This window comes from Cavia porcellus, unplaced genomic scaffold (assembly GCF_034190915.1).
Source record: "Cavia porcellus strain 051 isolate PalLab524CR breed Dunkin Hartley unplaced genomic scaffold, mCavPor4.1 scaffold_136, whole genome shotgun sequence".
In the NCBI taxonomy this organism is placed as follows: Eukaryota; Metazoa; Chordata; class Mammalia; order Rodentia; family Caviidae; genus Cavia; species Cavia porcellus.
In genome coordinates, this window is record NW_026947619.1 from 413,408 (window position 1) to 428,734 (window position 15,327).

Below are 15,327 nucleotides of genomic sequence, written 5' to 3' on the forward strand. Positions count from 1 at the left end.
TTCAAATCAATACATAACACATAAATAATCAGTACTCAATATAATCACAAAATATACCAGTCAAAATTATGAAGAGAAAGACACAAAAATAGAGAGAATATGAACAGACAGCACATATAGGAATTACACAGCACAGCTTTTCCTGAAATCGATGATGAAAATACAAGAACACTTGCCAATCTTGTGTAATTCCCACTAGTCCTTACAATGACACAGTACATTCATTTTCCTTGCCACCAGTGGCTTTTATTCTGCATTCCTTTAATGTAACTATGCTATAAGATTAACTTGTATGTGATCTATGTATACATCTTAGAAGAGGTAAATTTTTGTTTTCTAAATCTACCTCTGGCAATTAAAAGTAGCTTGTATATGTAATATGTTACCTTAATAAGTATTAGACTCATTTTTCCTTCTAAATTCTTAGGACTCAAACATAGCAAAGTTGTATGCATATAAGTTAACTCATGGGAATCATATTCTACAAAAACTTAAAAAGATATTACATAAATTATTCCAGGTTATTTGTAAGGCATATTTTACATCTTTGTTCCTCAAACTATAGAGCAAAGGATTCAATATGGGGATGATGAGGGTATAAAATATGGAAGCCACTTTGCCAGTGTCACTGGAGTGATCTGGGTTACACATATATAAATATCAGAGTGCCATAGAACACTGTGACCATTGTCAGGTGGGATGCACAGGTGTAGAAGGCCTTGTATCTGCCCTCTGCAGAGTTCTTCCTGAGAATGGCCACAGAGATGAGCAGGTAGTTCACAAGGACCACAAGAAGAAAGAAAATCAAATCAAACTGTGTGACAATCAGAATTATCAATTGAATTGCATGAGTATCTGAGCAAAGCAAATGTAACAGGGGGATACTGTCAGAGTAGAACTGACTGATGACAGTACATCCATGGAAAGATTAAGAGAAAGTCTTCATGGTGACCAGAAGAGACACAAATGTGCAGTAGAGATAGGGAATCACCACGAGTTTATGGCATTACCTTTGTGACGTGATGGCAGTGTACAGCAAAGGATTACAGATGGCCACATAGAAATCATAGGACATAGAAGACAGAATAAAAATCTCATCAACAATGAAAACTAGAAAGGAAGGCATTTGTCCATTTGTATGGCACAAAGATAATAGGAGATTGTATTTTGACCCACTACAAAATTTACCAACATTTTTGGCCCCATGGCTGTGAGTAATCAAGATCAGTGAGAGTCAGGATTCTGAGAAAGAAGAACACCGGGGTTGCAGACTGAAGTCCACCTGAGTGAGGATGCCATGCCCAAGTTGGCCACCAGAAAGGTCATGGAGATGATGAGAAACAGCACAAAGAGTGGGGTCTGCAGCATAGGACAACCTGTGACTCCCAGCAGAATGAACTCATCACTAAATATTTCAAATTAATATGAAAGAAAAAGAGAATATCTACATCTTCTCAACACTAATGATATAAGAGCCAGCACACACAAACTGGTAAGGCTACCTTACAGGGCTAAGCATTATGAAACTGAGAGCACTTGTGTGGATATTGGTAGTATATGCCAATGCTTGGCACATTCTGCCCGCGTCACCTGTAATTAAAACTCTTTGGTGATTTATCCAACAATACATGGTTTTTAACAACACATCTGGAAGGCGATATTTGGATTTTTTTTCATTTTGAGACTATTTCTGAGGAAATGCTAAGAAATTGGTTTGTTGAATATACCTGAAGAATCTGAGTGTTTAGTGAAATACCTGGAAATTTTCTGCCAATTTCCAGGAACAGTATGGATATTTGTGACTCCATGTGTCAATCAATTGAATGGTCACAATCATATATACTACCATCTTCATTTTCATTGTACCAAAATTCAAAATAACCAAATGTGAAAAAACTTAAATATTCCTTGATAGAAAAATGGACAAATAAAATGTGGAGTATAGATGAATTTAGTTTTAAATATGAGTCCTTCAATATGTGATAATGCAGATGCACATATTGGACATTCTCCTGAATGAAACTACATGGTCACAGCAGGACAGATACTGCTTACAATTGTAGTTATATAAATTTTTTTTATTTAAAGAGAAAAAAAGCAGTAAAAGGGTACAAGCAATACAGAATTTCAAGAAAAAATGTACAGTAACAAATCACTAGTTAATAGATTACATATTGTCATCTTAGAAACGGTTGTCCAAATTACAAAATTAAAACATACAAAGTGGAGATTCATACAGTGAGACTGCAAAGAGTTCTGTTCAATGATCCAACAATAATTCAGTAATATGGTTTCTATCCTGCACACTTAAATATACATGCAGTTATATCCTTTACACCACTTTCTTTTCCTCTCTTTTTTACAATAAAAACTGTACTTTCTGGGTTTTATTACTCCCACAGTTCTTATTACTTTTTTTGAAGAGAATAAAACCAAATGTGACAAAACAAAACAGAGTCAGTTACAACAGAAGGATGGACATAGTACATGATGCAAAAATAGAATACCAGGTGATCACAAATGGTTACCATTATGCCTCTTGCTATCTTAAAAAGAGATGCCTACGTCATCAGGTATAATAGAATTGAACAAAACAGTACAGAACAAGACTAATAAAACCTACACTGGAGGCCTTACAGGACTTCAAAAGAAGATAATAGTGAAACCATAATGGTCATCATAGTAAATCCTAGTGCCTTCAAAGTGGTTTCCTATACCCTCAAACTTGATACTATCAAACAAAATAGAATACAGTAAAATCAGACAAAACAATATGGGGAGAGCAATACTGGGGTTCAAATCAAGTTAATAGGAAAAAAAGTTACTATAATATATCCCACTAGTTTTTAATTTATTTTTCCCTCAATTAAAAAAATAAGAAAAAATAAATTAATTGAAAAAAGAAAAAGGGGGAGATTGAGATAAAAGAGGAAATAATAACAGCACAACACACGTCAGAACCGAACAATTTAAGCATCATTGTGTTTCGCCACCAGATCACCTGACATAATAGTAGTCACCATAGTGTCTCTTTCCTTCAATTATTTGAGTATAACTTCATATACTATAGCATCAAACATATCAAGACAGTGTGAAGCCATTCAAGTGAATGAAAGAATTACAGGGTGTTTAGAACCAGCTAACAGAAAATGAACAATGGTTTCTATATTATCTCTTTGCCTATAAAATAATTTTTGTTTATACTATCGCATATAGTAAAATATAATAAGATATGACATGTTAAAACCAATGGAAACAGATGAACAACAGCTTGATAGGACTTCAAAACAAGATGACAGTAAATCAGCACTTGCTATTATGATGTCTTGTTTTCTTCAAAATAGCTATTCGTACTATCACAGACAATAAAATCGAACAACCCAGATTAAAACCATTCCAATTAATGAGTGAAAACATTATATGGCTTCAAACCAATCAGAAGATAGTCAAACAGAAGGGCGCTAGTTGCAAAGGACTGGCAATTGAGAGAAATAAAGAGTTGCAAAAAAGCAGCCATGAAGACCTAGTTATAAAAAACGAATAAGTTCCAGGAATTGTTTGAAGCATTGTGTCTACGACTACAGTAATTCCTTGAATTACCAACATTCCAGTTACAAACCTTCACAGATAAAGATGGATATTAAATTATAAATATTGACAGATGTGAAAAAATAACGTTGCCTATGTGTCTACTTTACCATTTTAAGGTAACTGTAAAAGTAAAGATAACTTGATTACACTGTTCATGTGGGTGGTATTTTACATTTTACCTTGTATATTTGTGTCAAAGATGTATAAGTCTGACTGCAGGACTTATGAACAAACCCTATTTAAGAACAGCCTCCTGAAAGGTAACTTGTCTGTAAGACATTGTCTTACTGTATTGTATTGTATACTTTCAATTAGAGATGAAAGTTTATTGTGAAACAAAACAAGATGTTTTTAAAAAACATGCTATGTTAAGTATGAATTTCTAAAATATTATTTTAATTCAAGGCATCCAAGAAAAAATGTCATGTTTAGGATGAATATTTTATATGAAATATCTGGAATTTAAAAACAAAATACATAGGAATGGAGCTCAGGGACTGAAGTGAAGACGAGAGAAATTTCTTGGTGAGGTTTGTATTGATGGAAGTGCTTTAGAAGAAGGGAAAGTTGTTTCTTGCATATCTTTGTGAATCTTGTGGGAAAAAATGTTCACTTATTTGGTGTGTAGGGTCTGACCATGGGCCCAAGTGCCTTCACTTCCCAGTCCCATGTGGAGGTGTGACTGGTGAATGTCTATGTGCTGTCCCACTCTGAATGCCTCTGAGCAGAACAGCAAGGCTGGGACACTCAGGTTCTTTCTTCACTGTTCTTCTCCAGGTTTATCTGCAGAGGCAGAAGAAATGGGAACTGCTAAGATAGCTCTTGAGCCAACATTGTCTCAGACAGGAAGGAAAGACAAGAAGTTTTTAGTATCATCTCACTCATTGGCAGAGCTCAGGCATTATTTCTGCTCTGGCTGTGTCTCTGTTAGCTATGGAAGTGAACTCTCCTAAGATTGTGCTGTGTTATTTCTCTTCCTTGGGCATAGAAGTTCCTCTCCCTCATGTGGCAGCCATTCACTCAGGGCCATGTGGATAAATCCTCGTGCTCAGCTTTTAAGTACCAGCATGCCTGGGTTCAGCCTAGTTCCTTAATAATGGGACAAATTTTTTGTTTTCTCTAATTGCACATAGAGCTCTCTATCTCTTGGCTTCAACAAATATCTTGAACAGCATGATTTGATTTTTATGAGAAATACAAATGAAAATAGTTTAAAAATTAAACTTAAGGAGAGGAGGAAACAGAAGCAGAATGATTGTGATGAGAAAGGAGAGAGACAGGAGGGTGTGGAGAATAATTGGAATTAAACATGACTGAGATGCCATGATATATATATCAACCCTGAAAACCACTGTAATTATTTAGCATGATGAGCATAGACTGATTTTTTACTGTCCTGTAGTATTTTTGTTACTGCTGCCTCTTGTCTTCTAATTTCATCTCCATTTACCTAAAGTTTTATGAACTAAATTTCATAATCATTGTAGTCCACTTCTCTTTTTCTGTTATATTCTCCCTGGCAGAAACCATAGAATGATTAATAAAATATGCTTCATATCCAAGTGTAATAATGGCATTTACTAGGTGAAAATTATGATAATGTTTTACATGTATTAATGTATCTACTTTCTGTGATAATGTCTCCATGAAAGTATTGTACTATTTCCTTCTACCACAGATGAGATAGCTCCTTACAAAATTTTAAACATTGTACTTGGTACCATTCAGCTCTATATTATTTTATTTTATTTTTGACACAGGGTCTTGTTTTGTCATGCAGGCTGGTGTGGAATTCACATTGATCATCCTGGCCCTGATTCCTGATCGCTGGGATCCCAGGCATGTGCCACCATATCTGCCTTGCACAGCTCCTTAATGTGATGTTCAAATATGATCATAATTTTTGATAAGCACACTTCTAAATTTAAGACTTTTATGCAGAAATAAATAAAGAAATAGACTCAGTCTTTTAGCTTTTAGTACTCAACCTTGAAAAAATACATCAGGAAATATTGATTTTATGAAATCCATGGAAGAAATGAGACAGAAAAATAATGTGGTTACCAAACTTTGAAGTAATGTTTTCCACTGGATTTGTAATTTAGTCCATTCTTAAAGATGTATAATAGTTAAAAAATTTTAGGTTTGAGTTAATAGGATATAATCAGAAATATATATATATATATATATATATATATATATATATATAGAGAGAGAGAGAGAGAGAGAGAGAGAGACAGAGAGAGAGAGAAGTAAAGAATAGTAAAGGAGAAGAGGAAATAAAGAGGTAAGGAAACAGAAAAGTAGCAATGTGGGAAAGAAGTACCAAAAAGAAAGAAAGAAAGAAAGAAAGAAAGAAAGAAAGAAAGAAAGAAAGAAAGAATATATGAGCAAAGTGGAAGAAATGTTACAATTGGACTGATGTTGAAGAGACTTCAGAGCTCTTATGTTTTCAGAGTTTTGTGACAGAAGCCAATTTGAGAACCTGAGTTTTAGAATGTTTGATTCAGGAGCTACCTCTCAGAGCCACAATTACATAATTCAGTGTTTTATGAATGGAATGACAAAAAGTACAGATTTTGAAATGTGAAATAAGCACAAATTGAAGTAAAAATGGAATATTCCATATTTTTAAAACTACAATAATATCTTATTTTAAACATTGGTTGCACTTAAAAATCACATAAATTTATCATGTACTTTGATTTTATAATACAATATGAAGTTTTACTAACATCTTTCTTGAAACATCTAAGATTATGTTTGCTTAACTAATGGAAAATATTGGAAGAGAAAGGAAAATTGATCATTCTTCAAAAAGAAGTCAAAGTTTATGCAAAATGAAAAAAAAGGGAAGTCGTATGTAAATACTTAGTATTGGTATAGTCTAACTACAGACCTCTCTCTTCTGTATGATTCTCATGACAGAATTTTTCATTACTTTGTTTCTGAGACTAGATGAGAGAAGTCAGTGTAGGAATCTCATTAGTGTCAAACACAGAAGTCACCTGATTCTTTCCTCAGTAGTGAGACTCCTTCAATTTTAAATAAGTAAAGGTTATAGTGCTGTAAAAGATGATTTCAGACCCTCCTCCTGACATTCTAGAACTGGGAAAGCAGCAGATACTTGGCTGCTCCTCCTCTTCACCCCTTGGACCTAGGAAGTTCACAAATTTTCAGCTGCCCCTCCTCCTCACCTCCAGTACTGGGACTGCCATCATTTGTAGGTCACCCATTCTCCCATCCAAAAGACAGCAGCTGTTTACTGACAATCAGTGATCCCTTCCACCACCTGCAGACACATGCTGGGCTGATGAAAGACTCAGCAAAACCTCTTCCACACAGAGAACCTCAGTGGCTTTCTACAGTGTAGTGAGTATCCCTGTCAAATGGAGGACCTCAGTGGATAATCAGGATCAGAAGCAAAGTATCCTACAAGTTGTACGACTGTGGTGAGCCTGACAAGAGTGTGGGTGAGTCCTTCCACCATACAGAGAACACCAGGTAGGGTGAGGAGAGGCTGATAAGGCCTCCTCCAGACCATAGGAAAACAAAAGGCCTAGGAGACACCCAGTAACACAGTAGGGTCCAAGCTGAGGTTAACACTATAGCCTGGCAGCCTGAGATAACCTGAAACTTTATAACAGCTGGAACTATGGGTTGACTTACATCAATACTCCTAAGCTCGTCAGCCTAGGAAGAATATAGGACTCACCTGGCAGGCCCAGCAGGGGCAATTCAGGTGACTACTGCTCCACTTCACTGTGGGGCCCAGCAATTGAACAAATATTAATCAAACAGTAGGACCCTAAGGCATGCATGGCAGACAATTGAGACTAGTGGGATTGAAAGAACAGCTATTAGACCAAGAGATGAAAATGACAAAGCAAAAACAAAATGCAATCTCAAACATCCAGTCCATCAGGAACAAGTACAGGACACATTGAAATAAAGGACATTAAAAGCCATGCCCCTGAAATTTCTGAAAAGATAGTAAGTGAAATAAAGAGATCCATGAGACTATAGAAATCTATAGAAATAATTTCTCACATAAAGGAAGAAATTACAACCTTAGTAAAGGAGTTGCTCAGCATAGCTAGAAAACACATAGTTAAAAATGTACAGGAACATGGGAAAATGATGGAAGCCTTGAATGAACAGTATAGAAAAGAAGTAAAATGCATGAAATAAATTCAAAGAAATATCCAAGAAATAAATTATTCTATTGAAAGCTGGAAAAACTGAATGAATCTGAGGATAGAATTTCTGACCTTGGGGACAGGATCACAGCTAGGGATTACTTATAAAAACAACAGTCTCAAGATGATGCGAAGAGAATCAATATAAAATTGATAGACATCAATGAAGATGCAGGGGTCAATGCAAGTGACATAGAAAAACTATTTACCAAAGTAATAGAAAAGTTTCACAAACGTGTGAAAAGAATACAGATAAGTGAGACATATAGAATGTCAAACAGCCATATAAAAAATAAATCAACACTGAGACATATAATAAATAAAATCCCAGACATACAGCATACAAACAGAACACTAAAAGCTGTGAGAGAAAAGACACAACTAACCTATCAACAAAAGCCCATTAGAATGACGGCACACTCTTCAGCACCAACACTCAAGTTAGGACAAGCTTGCAGTGAAGTATTTCAAGCTCTGAAAGAAAACAATCTTCAACCCAGATTGATGTACCCTGAAAAACTTTCTTTGAAATATAAATAGAAAAATTAAGGTACTTCCATGACAAGGAACAACTGAAGAAATTAATGTCCACCAAAACAGCCCTAGAAAGAGTACTGAAGGATTTTCTAGATAGAGATAAAAATGACTTCAATTCCAAGAACAACAACAGAAAGAGCCACCAGACAGAGCAAGCAATTAAAGAAGGGGAAAAGCAGAAAGCCAGCAACAGAAAATAACATGACAAAGTTGAGTTAGTGCAAGTCAGTTATATTCATCAATGTAAGTAGCCTCAATTCACCTATTAAAAGAAATAGGTTGACAGAATGGATCAAGAAACAGGATCCAACAATATGCTGTATACAAGAAACATATCTGACTAATTGAAAGCTCATAAACTAAAAGTCAAAAGATGGAAAACAATATTCCATGCAATAGGAACCAAGATAAAATCAGGGGTAGCTATTCTGTTTGAAGACAATGTGAACTTCAAACCATAACTGATGATAAGAGATAAACAAGTTGACTGCATAGTGTTTACAGGAAAACTTCAAGAGGAAGAGCTAACAATCATAAACTTATGTGTATCAAATGCAGGAGCACCCAATTATATAAGACAAATACTAATGGACATGAGAAATCAAGTAAACATCAACACAATTGTAATAGGGGAGCTTAATATCCCATTGTTGCAAAGAGTTTAATATCCTACTGTCACAAAGAGATAGATCAAGTAGACAAAACACTGGCAAAGAAATAACAGAATTGAATCAAATCCATAAACAAATGGGCTTTGTAGACATTTACAGATGTAAATGGTTCCACCTAACCACGTCTGAATACACATTCTTCTGAGCTGTGCATGGAGCATTCTCCAAAATAGACCATATATTAACGTATAGAACATTCTTAAGTAAATGTACATGGATTGAAATTATCCCATACAAATTATCAGGCCATAGTGAAATCAAATTGGAAAAGATTAGCAAAAGAAATTGCAAAACCTGAATAAAGGCATGGAAGTCAAATAACAACCTATTGAACAATCAATGGGTTACAGGTGAAACTAAAGAAGAAATTAAGCAATACCTCCAACTCAATGAAAAATGCAGATACAACATACTGAAACCTGTGGGACAAAAGAAATGTGGTCCTAAGGAAAAATATATAGCAATAAATTGTCACATTACAAAAGCAAAATGAGCACAAATATAAAACAATGTTACACCACAAGCTTCTAGAAAAAGAAGACAAATTATAACCTGAAGCTCATAAAAGAGAGGAAGTTGTAAAGATTGAGGCAGAAATTAATGCAATTGAAACTTGAAAACAGTACAAAAAATTAATGAATCAAACAGCTGGTTTTTTGAGAATAAAAAATTGTTAAGCTACTAGCCAAACTTATCAAGTAAAAGAAAGAAAAATTTCAAATTCATGAAATAAGCACTGAAAAAGAGAGAAATTACTACCGATCTCATGGAAGATCATGAATACCTACTTTGAAAAATCTTTACTCACAAAGGCTGGAAAACACAGAGGAAATGGAAAGATTTCAAGAAAAATATTAGTTACCAAAACTGATTCAAGAAGATATAACAATTATGAATAACCCCATATCAGCTACTGAAATTGAAAACACGATTAAAAGTTTACCAATAAAGAAAATCCCAAGTCCTGATGGATTCACAGCAGAATTCTACAAGAAATTTAGAGAAGATTTAATGCAAATATTCCTCAAACTCTTCAATGAATTGAAAGGGAAGCAAACTTCCCTAACTCATTCTTGGAGGCAAGCATTACTCTGATACCAAAACAAGAGACACACTCAACCAAAAAGGAGAACTATTGGCCAGTCTCACTAGTGAACATTGATGCAAAGATTTGCAATAAAATACTGACAAATAGAATTCAGCAAATCATCAAGAAGATTATACATCTTGACCAAGTGGGATTCATCCAGGAATGCAGGGATGGTTTAACATACACAAATCAATAAATACAATACACCACATCAACAGAGCCAAAGACAAAAATCACATGAGCCTCTCAGTTAGATGCACAAAAAATTTCAACACTTACTCATGGTAAAAACCCTACAGAACTTGGAATAGGTGTAACTACCTCAATCTGATAAAGGCAATCTATGACAAAAGAACAGCCAGTATTATACTAAAAGCTTTCACAGTAAAGTCACAAACAAGACAATGATGTGCACTATCATCTCTCCTAGTCTATATAGTTCTGGATATATAAGACAGAGCAATCAGAGAACACAGAGAAATAAAAGGATAGGAAGAAAAGAAATTAAATAATCAGTATTTGCATATGAAATGATACTCTACATAGAAGACTCCAAAAACTCCATCAAAAGACTTCTGGAGTTAATAAAGGAAACCCCCAATATAGTTAGATACAAATTCAGCACTTAAAAATCAATAGCATTCCTATACATAAACCAAAAACTCACTGAGAGAGAAATTATGGAAATAACACCTTTTAAAATACCATCCAAAAAACCTGAAATACTTAGGAATCAACCTAACAAAGAATGTAAAGTACATATATGCTGAAAATATACTACTCTTAAAAAGGAGATTGAAGAAGGTATTAGAAAATGCTGCTCTTGTCTAGGAAGAGTTAACATTGGAAAAATGGCCATATTTCCAAAAGTGTTATGCAGAATTAATGCAATCACAATCAAATTATCATTGGCATAACTCATAGATCTAGAGAAAATATTCCTAAAATTCATTTGGAAACAGAAGAAACAAGGAATAGCAAAGCCAATTCTGTCAATGAAAGCAAGGCAGGGACACCTCAATTCCTGACTTGAAATTATACTACAAAGCTACAGAAATGAAAACAGCATGGCACTGGTAAAGAAATAGACTTGAGGATCAATAGAACAGATTAGAAGATGTAAAGACAACTATGAAGGCACTCAGACAGCTTATGTTTGACAAAACATTTAAATATTCTCAGGAAGAAAGATAGCCACTTAATAAATTGTGCTGGAGAAATTGTCTTTCCACATGTTGAAGACTAAAACTAGACCCATGCCTATCACCATGCACTAAACTATAGTCAAAATGGATCAAAAATATAAATATTAAAACAGGAACGTTAAGTATACTGGAAGTCAAGGTAGGTTCAAGTCTTGAAGACATAGGGGTATGCAAAGTGTTCATGAGCAAAACACAAATCACACAGGAAGTACTTCAAAGAATCCACAACTGGAATCTCATGAACATTTTTTGCAGTTCAAAAGTAATCAACAGCAAAGTGAAAAACAAAACACAGAAAATGGGAAATAATTTTAGTCAGCAGTCCCTCCGACAAAGAACTTATATCCAGAAAAATATTAAATCCACCAAATTCAAAGGCCCATTCCAAAAATGAGCATGCGGGGTGAATATGCATTTCTCAGATGAAGATACACAAATAACAAATAAATACATGAAAAAATGTTGTCCATCACTTGTCATTTGGGAAATACACATTAAAACAACATTGAGATTCCATCTCACTGCAGAAAGGATAGCTGTCAACAATAACAAATGTTGGCAGGGCTCTGGGGAGAAAGGAACGCTACTCCTCTGCTAGTGAGGGTGTATACTGATGTGGACACTGTGGAAATCAGTGTGGAAATTTCTCAAAAAAATTAGGTTTGGAAGTCCCATTCAGTCCAGCTATTTCCTTTGTGGGTATTTTTCTGGAAAAATTGAAAATGTCATGTCACAGTTATATATATGCACCATGTTCATAGCAGCACAGTTTGTAGTAGCTCAATCTTGGAAACAACTAAAATGCCCATCACTGCAGAATCAATGAAAATGCTGTCATGTTTTACACAATGGGATGTTACTCAGGATTAAAATGATCTTGAGGCTTTTTAGCTAAATGAATGTAATTTGAAATTATACTCATAAGGGAAATAAATCCAACTCACATCTGTAACTATCATATTGTCTCCCTAGTTTAAAAAATAAGTAATAATAATAAAAAACTGAAAAAGTAATAAGATTCAAGATGTACAATAGATATTATAATAATACAAGGGAAAAAGTGCTCAAAAGGAAAGAACAACTTGTAAGTATACACTTAGAACTGTATAAGTGTACAAGATAAATAACCATACTAATAATTCTCTGTTCATTCATCAACAAGAATAGTTTGTGCTGTCATTGTTTGATTGTCTGTTCATTTTTTATATTTAGATTTTGTAACTTGAACAACTACTTCTAAGATAACAATATATAATGTATTAACTAGTGTTGATTTCTTACTTTTTTAATATTCTGTATTATTTTTACCCTTTTTCTATTTTTCTTTTTAAAAAAAATTAAAAATGATGAATTCCAGGAGATGAGAGGCACAAGAAAAGAAGGCTTTTTTCTTTCCTCCAGTGGAATCATTTTTCAGGGTAGTGGAGAGAATGGGTACATAGGATCAGATATTGTGATGAGGGATATTACTATAGTGCATCCAGCAAAACAGAATATAGTGATTTTAACTTCATATGTTTCACACTGAGTGACAGGGCTAATATTAGGGGTGAGTCAAAGGAAAAAGTCATGGATGATGTTAGAGCTACAGACATTCCCCATAGCCTTATGAAAGCTTCACTAACAATGGAATCTATGAAACCAAACATATTGGAGCCAGTGATCAGGGCATAGCATAGTCTTGGGGACATAATGACTCAGTAGAGTAGAGGTTGGCAGATAGCTACAAAGCTATCATAAGCCATGAAAGGGAGAAGAAGGCATTCAGTGACATCCAAGAGGACAAAGAAGTACTTCTGGGTGAAACAGCATAAATTTGAGATATTCTTGGTTTGGAAGTCAGTAAGTTCTTCAAGATTTTAGGGGTGATGACACTTGAGTAGTTGAGGTCTAGAAATGACAGGTGAGTGAGGAGAAAGTACATGGGGGTGTCAAGCTGGGGATCCAGGCAAATGATCAGTGTCATCCCCGCATTCCCCAGCAACGTGACGAGGTAGATGAGGAGGAAAAGGACCAGTTGTGTCTCTGCAGAATCCACTAGCACCAGGAGGATGAAGTCAGGCACATTGGAGGAGTTCCCTCTACTCATGATGTCTGCTGCTATGATCTGTTGAGACAAACTAAATACACCCACATATTATTATTCTTAAAAATATGAAAACTGAAATTTAATTTGCAATGAATTCTGCATGAGGGCTGTGTTAAACTCAAGCTGTTTCTCACATCCTCCCGCTGAGAGCAGAACTTTCCACCCCATCCTCTGTCCCACTCGGATGACTGTGCAGAGAAGTGATGCTGTCCCAGGAAATCACCATGTCCCTCGGAGCAGAGTCTGCAGTGTCACCCAGGAACTCAGGGTCTGGTCTAGTGTGGATCAAGGAGGAAGGAGCTGGGAGGTATCTAGAGGTAGGAGCCCTCATGCAGCTGAGCACAGGAGGATGCAGGGCTGAGATAGGGAGAACCCTAACTCCAGTTCCTTCCACCAAAAGAAATTTTTTGCCACTTTGGATGGTGACAAGGGGCAATATGAATATTCCACTCTGTTTATGACATCTTCCATAAATTTGATCATTCCAAAGCAATTTTATTTTAAAAATATATTTTGAAACTACATTTTCTTTTTTTTTTAAATTTTATTTAAGAGGAAAAAGAGAAACACACAAAACAAAACAAAGCGGTATAAGGGTACACGTAATACAGAACTACAAAAAATATATAATAGTAAGAAATCACCTGTTAATAGATTACATATTATCATCTTGGAAATAGTTGCTCAAATCACAGTATCAAAGAATACAAAGTGGACATTCAAACAGAGAGACTGCAAACAGCTGTGTTCAATGATCCAAAAACATTAATATAGTCAGCTATTTAACACCCCTAAACACACTTGCTGTTATATCAGTTAGAGCTCTTTTTTTCCCCTCTCTTTTTTACAACAAAATTTACACATTTTGGATTTTATTAATCCTTAGTTCTTATTACTTTTTTTGGGGGGGGGAGAGAATAAATTCAAATATGGCAAAACAAAGCTGTCAGTCAAAACCAAGGATAGACATAGCACATGATGTAGAACAGAGTACAAGGTTATCAACGTTGTCTATTATTTCCTTAAAAAGAATTGTCTATCTCATTAGATATTATAAAGTTGGACAAAACAGTAGAGAACAAGACCAATAAAACTTAGGCATTGTAAACATTACAGGACTTCCAAAGGAGACAATAGTCAAACCAGAATGGGCATCTTAGTGAATCTTATTGCCTTCAAAGTAGTTGGCTATACCCTCAAACTTGATACTATCATACAGAATGGAACAGAGTCTAATTAGTCAAAACAAGATCGTGGGAGTATTACAGGACTTCAAAACAAGTTAATAGGAAATCAAAAAGAGTTACTATTATATATCCTAATTTTTAAAATTTATCCTGTTAATTAAAACAAACATAAGAAATAACTAAATAATTTTTTTAAAGAATAAGGGAGAGATTGAGTTAAAACAGGACATAACAATATAACAATAGAGGTCAAAGCATGACTGTTTCAGCAACCTAGTGCTTCACCACCAAATAACCCGACTTAATAGTAGTTACCATAGTGTCTGTCTTTTTCCTTGAAATATTTGGATAAAACTTCATATACTATAGCTTCAACTATTTCCATATCAAGAAGCCCAGAATAAAGCCTTTCTAATTAATAAGTGAAAACTTTATAAGGCTTCAAGGCCACATAATGGGGAATCATGATTACCACATATTTTTATATATTTGAATCAGTACTTACATTAGGGAAACTATTCGGTATTCACACATGCGAGATTGATTTATTTCACTTATGAGTATGGTCTCAAGCTGCGCCCATTTATTGATAAATATCTCAATGTGATCCTTCTTTATAGCTGAATAATACTCCATTGTATAGAAATACCACAACTTTTTTATTCATTCCTCAGTTGATGGACACTTGGGTTGTTTCCATGATCTGACGATTACAAATTGTGCTGCTATAAACATAGGTGCACATATATTACTGTGGT

General features: G+C 34.8%; 1 pseudogene; it reads right to left on the reverse strand.

Annotated features, from left to right (window-relative positions):
- Positions 1-474: 474 nt before the first annotated feature.
- On the reverse strand, positions 475-13,713 carry LOC134475146 (olfactory receptor 8K3-like; annotated as a pseudogene).
- Between the last annotated feature and the right edge of the window lie 1,614 nt (positions 13,714-15,327).